Consider the following 11981-nt stretch of genomic DNA (forward strand, 5'->3'; position numbering starts at 1 on the left):
TTAATAGTATGCTTATTAACTCTGGGTTGCCTAAATACATGTGGGGAGAGACTCTAAATACGGCTTGCCATATTTTGAATAGAGTCCCTCTGAAACACATGGATAAAACACCCTTGGAGTTATGGAAAGGCAGGATGACTAGTCTTAAGTATCTTCGTGTGTGGGGGTGCCTTGCTAAGGTGCTTGTTCCTGAACACAAGAGAAAGAAACTAGGTCCAAAGACTGTTGACTGTATCTTTCTAGGCTATCTTCAAACCACTACAGCTATGAGATTTTTAGTGTTAAAATCTGACATGGATGGTATAGTGGCAAACACGATAGTTGAATTTCGAGATGCGACATTCTTTGAGGATGTCTACCCTATGAAGACTGGAATACCTGAAACGACTTCTGAGGAAGATCCTACTCACACATCAAGTTCTATTCCTGATCATGTGGAAAAGATGACAAATGTGGGGGCGGAACCTAGTAGTAGCTCTAGTCCTAAAGAACTAGAGGAACCAAGGAGAAGTAAGCGTGCAAAGGTAGTCAAGGATTTTGGAGGTGATTTCATCACTTACAATATCGAGGACGAACCTTTAACTTTCCGGCAAGCTATGGATTCTTCTGAGTCAAGGCACTGGAAGGGCGCTGTCAAGAGTGAAATTGACTCTATTGTTTCTAATGGAACATGGGAGTTGGTTGATCTCCCTCCTGGGTGTTCTACTATTGGGTGCAAATGGGTCTTTAAAAGGAAGTTGAACCCTGACGGCTCAATAGATAAGTACAAAGCTAGACTGGTAGCTAAGGGTTTTAAGCAAAATGAAGGAATTAATTATTTTGATACATGCTCTCCGGTTGCAAGAATGGTAACAATCCGAATGCTTATAGCATTGGCTTCAGTCCATGGTCTTATCATCCATCAGATGGATGTAAAGACGGCTTTTCTTCATGGTGAACTTGAGGAAGAGATTTATATGGATCAGCCTGATGGATTTGTTGCATCAGGCAATGAAAGGAAAGTATGTAAGTTGATCAAGTCCATCTATAGCTTGAAACAAGCTCCCAGAGATTGGCATAAAAAGTTTGATGAAACTATATTGCCTTTCAGTTATAAGATTAATGAAAGTGATAAGTGTGTCTACACTAAAGTTAAAGGTAATGAGTGTGTTATTTTGTGCCTATATGTGGATGACATTTTATTGTTTGGAACCAATATTGAGATTATTAACGAGACTAAAGAATTCTTGAAAAGGCATTTTGAAATGAAGGATATGGGTGAGGCAAGTGTGATTCTTGGAATCAAACTGATTCAGTCCACTGAAGGAATAACCTTGACTCAATCTCATTATATAGAGAAATCTATACTTGAGAAATATGGTTATTCACAGTGTAGAATCGCTAGTACACCTTATGATTCGAAAGTTGCCCTTGTCAAGAATACTTCAGGAGTGCCTGTGTCTCAGTTAAGGTATTCTCAGATTATTGGGAGCTTGCAGTATCTTGCTAACTGTACTAGACCAGATATTTCATATTCTGTGTCTAAATTGGCTAGATATACAAGCTGTCCAAACAGAACTCATTGGGATGCTCTTGATAGAGTACTTAGATATCTAAAAGGCACAATGTACCTTAGTTTACACTATAGGAGATTTCCTGGTGTGCTTGAAGGGTACAGTGATGCAAGTTGGATAGCTAAGAAGTCTGGTTCCAATGGAGTGACTGGATACGTGTTCACCTTGGTTGGTGGAGCAATATCCTGGAAGTCAAGCAGACAGACTATAATTACTCGGTCTACTTTTGAGGCTGAGTTGTGTGCACTTGATGCCACAGGGACGGAGGCTGAATGGTTACACGGACTTATGTCTGCAATACATGTAGTAAGCAGACCGCTTCCTGCTATTGCTATTCACTGTGATAGTCGAACAACTATCGACAAAATTAGCAGTAAAAAGCATAATGCTAAAACTAAGAGACACATCCAAGTTAGACTCAAGTCTATAAGGGGTTTAGTGACTGATAGGATCATAGCTATAGAGTTCATAGGAACTCAGAATAATATAGCTGATCCTCTTACTAAAGGACTGGAACCTGCAGTGGTCCTTAAGTCAAGGTTGGGGATGGGACTGTCAACCCATCATAATTCATCAACAGTGGGAACCCAATACACATAAGAGGAGATCCCTCGAAGTGTATTCAATGGGTAATAACAAGTTGTAAGGATGAGTTGGTAGTACCTTTGCTACATAGATGATACTATAGTATCTGAGTCTTTCCCCTGTAAACCTAGAAGGTACTGACACTGCCAGAAAAGCAAGAGTGTTAAAACTCTGAATGGGATCAAGTCATTTGACGAGATAGAGGCAGTATATCTCTGGAGATGCCCAGCTAAGCGAATGTAATTGTGTGGTCGCAATTAGAGGATAGGGTTAATCCTTGAAGCATTCGACGAACAGGATCGAGACATGACCATTAATGTCTCAAAGCCGTAGATTGGCACCATAACCTTTGACTTGTCGTCGTCTATGGAATATGGTTATACTAAACGGATTAAGATTCAAGGTGAAACATTCCATCTGAGTCCGATAGCCATTGAAGTAGAGGAATTAGGAGGGTTCAAACCCGGAAGGGTACCGACTCTGAAAAACAAGTCATGATGGGAAATTGATCGCATTTCTGTATGGATTTGTGGGGGATTGTTAGAAAATTAGGATTTTAGAGCTTAATTTAATTATGTTCTTGATGTTAATCCTAAAATCTAATGATTGAAAATTGTTCAATGATATTTGAACTTAAATTTTCATGTATGGTTTTAAGAATTTTCTTAATGAAATCCATATGAAATGAGAGTTGAAAGTAGCTTGGAAAAGCTTGGAAAATTTGAGAATGTTTGTCCCACATTGAAATAAATAAAGGGGGTTGTGTGCTTTATATGGTATTACCCACATGAGTAGTATACAACTACTAAGGTGTGTGATGGTCCATTGTGTTGTTGTGTGCTTCACGCGCACACATGCGCGCCCCGCCCCGCCACGCACCGGGTCGGGTCGGGTCGGGTCGAAGGGCGATTTGGGCGAATGTCTCGGCGTCTCGCGTACGCGAGGCGACCTGGGCGAGGATTTTATTTATTTGAGAATTATTTTAATTCGAATTTATTTATCGGTGACTGGATTATTGGGTTGGGTACTGAAATAGGCTAAGTCACTTTGTTAGTGGGCTTAGTACTTAAGAACTGATGAATAAAATCAGTACTTAACAAGTTCTGATATCAGAATCAGAACTTAAGAACTGATGAATAAAATCAGTACTTAACAAGTTCTGATATCAGAATCAGAACTTAAGAACTGATGAATAAAATCAGAAGTTAACAAGTTCTGATATCAGAATCAGAACTTAAGTACTGATGAATCCAATCAGAACTTAACTTAAGTTCTGATAATAATGTGGGTGTTAATGTGAAAAGCTGTTACAAATAATTTAAATTCAGAAGCTGATCAGTTTTGATTTTTTCATTAATGAATTCAAAATCTGATCAGTTTTGATTTTTTCATTAATGAAGCAGTTTAATTCAGACATTAAGTGTGTTGACAGTTTCATTTTTCCTCTCCTATAAATAGAGGCTAAACTGAATGTATAAGATAACTACACACTACATTCTCTTCTCTTCTCTTCAACCTCTCTGCATTTCTCTCCCAAAAGTCCTGAAGTGCTGATATTTTCCGGCGACTGAGGTGCTGGTCGAAGTGGAGCTTTTGTTGCTGCTGTTAACATAAACTCCGAGCTGTTTTATCCTGGTGGAGATATTGTGCGCATCCCAAACGCAGCAGGTAGGGGCAATATTCTCTTCAAGAGCAGCCAGGACTTCGAGCAAGGCCTGGTGACTCAGCTGTGATAATTTTTCTTGGCATTTTGTATCTGTGAACCTTTATTTCAGTCACTGTTAAAAGCTATGGTTTCGGGTACATCTTTCTTTCTCTCTTCGTTATTTCAGATACTGATTTTGTTTACCTGCATGTTTTGTTTTGTTAACTGTGGTCTTACCTAAACTTGCTAAATTGTTTATACACTTGCTTCTATGTTGTTATATTTGTTAGTGAGATTTACAACAATAACATCGTTATGGTGCTGAAAGTATCTGGTTTTGATGGTCTGATGAAATTTAGTCGTCTTAAATCAATGAGTATGTAGGTGTTTGAGGTGAACACTTACACGCAATCTAGCTATCTCTGCATACAGATGAAGACATATCTTCAGGTTTTAGCACTACAGTGAGGAACTCATAACGCAACTTGCTCCTCTCCTGAAATAAGTGTTTAGATAAATGAAAAATGATCGGTGTACAGAACTGTCTACAAAATTTTGTATGCTCGGTGTACAGAACTGTGTACAAAATTTTGTACATAATGACATGTGGTGGGTTTTAATTGGAATGAGCTCCATGTATTCACATATCAACAAGTCCAACTAAAACATCCCATATCAATTGTCATGTCATTTTGTACAAATCTTTTGTCCACAATTCTGTACACCTAACACTACTCTTGATAAATAGCTCTCTTAAGGTTCTAAGACAGTGTTGTCAGAGCAATTATGGTAAATGCTCAAGTGTCAGAAATGGATCTATTTAACTTGTTGTTTCCAAAGAGTAATATTCATTAAATGATATACAGATGAAGGGGTTGAACCATGAGGTTTAATACCATTTAAGCCTAAACTTAGAGTTTGATTCAGGTTCCTTGGTTCAGTAGGAATGAATCATGCAAATACTTTCGGTTTCGGGTGAGAATTCTGTTTGTATTCTTTTAATTTTTTAATCAAGGAAAACATAAATCCCTTCATGTCATTTGATGAAGGATAACATACCTGGAAACTGGAAATAACAAGTTGAATAAATCCATTATAGTAACAGCCTAAACGAACTTGGATTATGCACTTCTCTGGAAATAATACCAATTTTTAGAGACTCTGCAAGAATCTGCTAAGCGGAAACATCCTAAATGAACTTGGATTATGCAATTCTCTGATTGACTTGGCTTTCGATAATAACAACTTAAGCGAGTGGTGGCCTAAGAAACTTGTGAATTTCCCGCACTTGGTACTTCTCAAGCTCTCATCACATAATCTATATGGCAGATGTTAAAGCAACAATTGACTTAAATTCTAGATATTGCATATCAACTGTTGGCTATGGAAGTGCATGTTAAGCGAGAATGTTTAATAGGAAAATAGTGGCTGTCAGAAAGCTTTACTGCATTTGCCAAGGAGCAACTATTAAAAGAAAGAAGTGCTTAGGAATGTTTTGAAACTTCACAGATTCTGCTTGGACAATTAGTGCATGGAAATGGAAGTTCATTTTGTGGACTGAGATACGACGATGCTGAAGCATTCATAATAGATTGAAGTAACAGGCTTATCGTTGTTAAAGGTCTCCTGGCATTATATTATATGCATCACGACTGACTTCTGCCTATGCTTCACGATCACATATCAAGTAGAACATATTTTTAAGCTCCAAGGTGTAAGCATTTGTCAAGGACTTTAGTGACAACTTGCAGGCACTTTTGGCTACACTGCTCTAAGTGAGCTCATATTCCTCCAGTTAGAAAAAATTATAGCAGCCTACCAGAAGCCTTGGTTCTGTCTACTGCAGTTTGATCTATGAATTATGTTGCTCTCCATTCGTTTGCTAATATCTTTCACTTTTTATTTTGCAGTGCCCTTAAAGCCAGAACTGTTTCAGGGATTTCCTGTTAATTCTAATATATGATCCCAAGCTTACTAGCAGAAATTACCAGTTATCCTGATATCTTTTAGTGTCATTAAAGGGTCATCATGTTTCAAAATGCACCTGTTTCAAGCTACTCTTAAATTTATATGAAATTGCTATATTCATAGTAATATTATAGTTTTCGATATGAAATATTCTTGAAATGGCCAATTGTGCCACTTTTTTTCATAGTAATATTATAGTTTTCGAAGTGAAATGTTCTTGAAATGATCAATTGTGCCACTTTTTTTTACTAATTAGGCTTATATGTCTTACAGTTGAGTATCCATTCGTTCTAGTAAATCTCACGAGTGAGTAAGAATCGAACCCAAAACCCTTGTCGCGCTCAACCGTGCTACCATTAGTTGGTTTCATTACAGGCAACTTGAGAACAAAGTTGATTTGGTGAATCAACAGAGAAAATCGCAATCTTTGGGTTAATAAACGAAAGTCGACATGATATCTGCTTCTGAACTCTGAATTCCCCAGCTGACCACACTCCTGTTGTAATTGTAATTTGATAGATCAACTAATCTTGTTTGCTCCAGGGTCCTGATCTCATTAATTACTCAAACTATTCTAAACTTGTCAATTGATATACTTGTTTACTTGTTACATTTCTTTTGTAAAATATTTACAATTATATAAATAACCCAATTTAATTGATAATCAATTAAATTGATTCTAAAACCGTCAGCTGAACAAGGACCGTCAATATATCCACCTCAAAAAGACGTCGCCAAAGTAATTGAAATGTTGTTATTAAAGCCATCTAGAAAAATATACTAGGGACTACAAATAGGTAGGTGTACATGTATTTTTATAGTTAAAATGTTGACCGAAGCTAGAAAGCTAAATTCTATTTAAACAGAATTTGTAACCCACTGTCGGCGGAGATTCTTAATTTTTATAAGATGTGAACAACCGGTACATTTTAAAGAGTACGATCATGTTTGTAATAGTTGTTTAGATTTCTCTCCCACAGGTTAATGGAACAGTGTTTAGGATTAAAGTTTGATATTTATTTTTGCACTAACCTTATTTCAGTTGTTTATAGATATTTTTGTTGCAACTTGCAAGTACTGTTGTGGGGGTTTGAGGACTATATCTTGTGCAGAATAGGATCTTGTAAGGGGCCGGAGGTTATCGGATCCTTTTTAAAATTTTAATTTAGTTAAATATATATTTAAATTATATAAAAATTAAAAATCTTCCTTAATTTTTGAAAAAAATTTGCCCCCTATTTAAAAAATTTTATGTCAAAAGTTTTTATATTGGGGCAACATTTATAAATGAAAGTTACATGTTTTATTTTATAAAATTATTAGTTACAAATGAAAGTAGAAATTAGGAATATATAACAAAAAATAGTAGAAATAGATATTGAACGAGCATTTTTAGTTAAAACACATTAACACCGTTAATTTTGATTTTGATAGAATTATAATGAAGTTAATATAAAGTTGATTTCTTGTCTATCATGCCTTAATCCACATAATTCTTTATCAGATTTTAATTAAAATTCTATCTTTCAGAATTTGATCAAATACGTCTTTTAATCACTTGAAAATCAGCTTTTTAACTATATAGTTGACATAAGAATCAAAATTGATTTTCAAAATTTGAATGATATTCTTGAGCTCGTTCAAAATATGGTTGAAAAACACAAAGATAAGGTGTAATTCGATCCGGTCGAGCCGGGTTTCAAGCCGAGTGTAATTCGATTCGGGTTTAATTGAGTTGAGCCGACTCGTTTAGTTGAAAGAGCTTAAACCTCTGACCGAACCTGACTCGTTAATTTTCACAAGTCGAGTCGGGCCGGCTCGTTTAGCTAAACGAGTTGATTTTAACGAGTCAAGCGAGCCGACTCGTTCAATATTTCACTAAATCGAGGCTAAAACGCTACCTGAATTTGGCTCGTTTAATTTAACGAGTCGAATTGAGCCGAAATTAATTAAACGAGCTGAAACCTCTACTTGGACTCGAGCTCGTTTATGAATGAGCCGAGCCAAGTAAAACGAGTTCGAGCCAGACAGGCTGGATCGTATTACAGCCTTAGACAAAGTTACTGAATATCCTTGGGTTTATATGTTGGCAAAATTGTCGGTGATCGTAATCGTTGCAACTGTAACAATTAAGAGAGGATTTTCAGCCGAAAATATTCTCAATAATCTAATATATAAGATCGTATTTTTTATTTTTTTCGAGCTCGAGCTCGTTAATTTTTTTTTCCAACCCCCCTTTATTTGAAGCTGGATCGTCACTGGTGATATATATTTAATATTAGTATTAATATTCTTTTTCTGTTTTAGGTGCGATTTTTTTTCCCGAACTGAAAATGAAAACAACTCAAACCTGTGATTTAGATTTTTGAGTTTTTAGGCAAATAAATGAGCCGCTAGGGTACAAATTATAAAATACATATTTAATTAGTGAGTTTGCAAATATAATTAGGATAGATATAATGCTCCAAGATTCGGGTCTTTTCTGAACATTCTAAATTTGAACCTATAAAGTCATACGATAAAACCGATCCCCTATCATAACATAACAGTCGTTTTGAAAAAAAATTGACCAAAATAATTCCACTGAAATTTGTTATGGATTTTAAAAGAATTTGCTTGATTTCACGTTAACCAAAACTGCTCATTTATTTCGAGCGTTAAAATTGATTGAATAAACTGAACATGTAAAAGTCAATTTTAAATCACAGTTAATGCTCTCAACTATCAACGGTGCATATCAGCTAAACAGGATATATTACTTTATCAAAACGCTATTGTATTTTCGGTTGATTTAGACTCTGTTTTTTTTGCGACAAGAAATGAATCCTAAATTTGGGATTGTAGTGTATACAATTTCATACCGATTTCGAAATTCTTAAATATAAGAATCGATGATTAAATAAGAATTCGAAGTAATATTTGATCCGAATTAAAATATATACAATAATAAAATTTCATGTTATCATTTAGGATTAGGAGACTTGAATATATAAAGTAAATAATACTAATTTGATGAAATAATGTTTAAAATATCTGTACGTCTAGCTGTTTTTTCTTATGAGAAATTAGAAATTCAGCTTATGAGTGTATACATATCTCCATTCACTAGTGGAGTTCCGCTGCTTGACTTTCTAACCTAAATATTCTCAAATTTTAATGGTTAATAAATCATATTAACTTGTCTTTAAACTCTTAATAATCATTCATGCATTGCAGTATAATACAAAATAAGTAAAGCAAAAGTCACAATCAAATTAATCTGAAGTGGGAAACAAATTGAATAAAGTAAAAAACATGGCATGGAATTATATTAATTAAAAATTGAGATCTCCATAAGCATGATTATCAACCACTAATGTAATCAATTGGATGCAAGCCTAATCCCATTTTATAAAATTTAAAACAAGAATAATTAATAATATAAATCCATCTAGAAAGCAAACAAAATTAAAATAAGAAGCTTGCTTTGAGATTTATTCTTATCCATCCATCCACTGCACTTTACCATCAGACAAATGGGAACTATTAAATTCATGAAATGTTAAATAAATTAACCATGGAGTCTAACTAACACAATAATTAAAGAACAAATTAGATGATTAAAGAGCCAAAGTTGTTGTCAATGTAAAGATGAGATTAGACGTGAAGAGCAACAAATAATTAAAATATATCGATGTTACTTAGTGATAGTCCGACACCATGATGTTTGCATAATTGTAGTTTACTATAACTTCATGCATAATCAGGGCGTGATTTAATTAACAAAAAAACGAAAAAATCTATTCTCTTAATCTTCAAAGTTAATTAGAGCTTAAATTTTATTAAGTAACTAATTTATCCAAAATTTAAGGGTTTTTTTTTTGACAAATATGACTTATAAGTTATAACCTTCTAAATGAGTATCTGGAACGACATATGATAAACTCTTAACCACTTTAGCTATCCAACCGTACTCCAAAAATGTAAACACAACTAGTATACTTGAACAGATATGATTCCCTAAATCGAGTTCTGTTACCGAATCATTTTAAGGTATCATACAAAAAACCTTACATTATCTTGTACTCTTGGATAAGTTATAGCATGAACTGGGTAAAAATTGTTAATTCAATGTACAAATGCAGAGGCACGCCATAAGACCAGATGGATGGTAAAATAAAGAGGAAAGTGTAGTGGTCCGACAAGAGTGTATGTGCTTGAAATTGTTAATGTTGCAAGTAAGTGGACCATTACATATATCAACTTTACTTGCTTCTTGTGATTCTACCTACCGCCCCCTCTCCCCGGTGGAGTCCAGTCCCCCACCTTGGCCAACAGTACCTAGCCCCTGTGACAAATTTATATTGTGGGTTTTCATTTTGTTAGCATTATCTTTTTCTTTTGTACTATTATATATCCATACAACTTGTATTTTTCAAGCGTCGGTGGTTCATTTGGAACATGCATCAACTCTCCAGGAAACTCTTTTTTGACAGCACCTCCTATATAGGCTCCTATCAGCAGTCTATCGCATTTTGATAATTCACCAACATGAACTCTTCCATCGTTAAATTGACCAATATTTTGATAACTCTGAAAAATAAATCTTAAAGTAGGTCAAGTATACTTTTTTTTTTGTCAAGAGGTTAAAGATACTTTCAATCGTGATAGGGAGTAATTTTTTTTAAATGACCTCAATTTTAACCTAAAAATATTCGATTTAGCTCGATCACAATTCACAACTAACATGCAAAACCTGCATATAAAATATGTGCCCTAGGAATTAGAGCAAGCCTCTGTAGTTCTTCAGCTCCCAGCCCTAACTAGTGGGAGATTTAACCAAAGTGAAGTGATGGTTGGGATAGAAAGCAAGTTGGTGAGGAAGACAAGATCTTGAAAGGATATGAAGTTGGCAGTTAGGTTTGTACAGTCAATGTACATTGACGTTGTGGGTCGTTTCTCATTTATTCAAGAACCAAGTACTACCGGTTCTTAATCAATGTAGTCGTTTCCTTGGCGTATAAATTCATCAAATATCTTGTGTATAGGGTCTAGCCAATAAGTATTCTCATTTAATAGCTGCTTTTAGCCTGCCACTTGCCAATGTTCAGGTGGATTTTGTTAACATAAAGAGAGTTTTTTTTAATTAAAATAGTTTTCTTTTTATAATGTTTTTCTTTATTATTCTTATAATATTTTCCTTTATTAATGTTTGGTTATTAGATCTGCGGGGAGACTACTGATAGAGGCTGCTTGATTCTCCATTATCGCAAGATTTATTTTTATTTTCGTTTGATGGTGTGAAAAAGATTTATAAAATGGATTGTTGATCACGTGATAATATATTATCAAATGCATTCGGTTAATGGTAAGTCCCGTGTGAATCATATCACGGGCTATTCACATGAGCTAAGATATTGTATCAAAATAATCACACACAGTTTAATGTATTATACACTAAATCGTTGGTTATCACGAAAATAGTCTCCCTACTTTCTGGGTAGGGGTAGTGCTACGTACATTCTACCCTTTCTAGACTCTGATCTAAGCGGGGTATCATGGTTAAGTTTGATTTAGTTTTGTTATATAAAGTCATCTTCTATTGTGATTGAGAGAACAAATCGTATTATATTTAAAATCTACTTTTTTCTCTTTTCTTTATATATTTGATTATGGTATCAAGAGCTATGGTTTGATCTGAGATAAGTTGATGTAGAGTTAATTGTTATGGCTTCAAAATGTTGGGTTTAAAATATGTGTTTTATTAATTGCTTCTTTTCATTTTTTCCCAATCGGTTCTATTTTTTCCTTTGAAGATTTTGAGTTGTAATCATGATTCGGGTTTTTTCCTTCGAATTGGTTAGATTTCCATGGGGTAATTAAAATTAATTTTGGTTGAAGTTTATTCTGCTGGTATTGGTTGGACTTTCGTACACACTCTTTGTCTGATGATATTTACCTCATTGACCCGTTAATAATATTTTGTTGAAGTTTATTCTGCTGGTATATGTTGGACTTTCGTACACACTCTTTGTCTTATGATATTGCCTCATTGACCTGTTAATAATATTTTGTTTCTTTTCTTTCCCTCTCATCTTCCTTTTCTTTTCTCGTGTTGATAATAGGGGCAGCCCTAGGCACATCTATATATCTTCTCATCTGTTTTTTATAATCTGGTGCTCTAGGCACATTGGCGTTTCGAGAGATTACTTTAGTTTATTTGGTGCTCTAGGCACATGGGCTCTTCAAGG

The sequence above is a fragment of the Apium graveolens genome, chromosome 9 (genome assembly GCF_009905375.1).
Source record: "Apium graveolens cultivar Ventura chromosome 9, ASM990537v1, whole genome shotgun sequence".
Taxonomy (NCBI): domain Eukaryota; kingdom Viridiplantae; phylum Streptophyta; class Magnoliopsida; order Apiales; family Apiaceae; genus Apium; species Apium graveolens.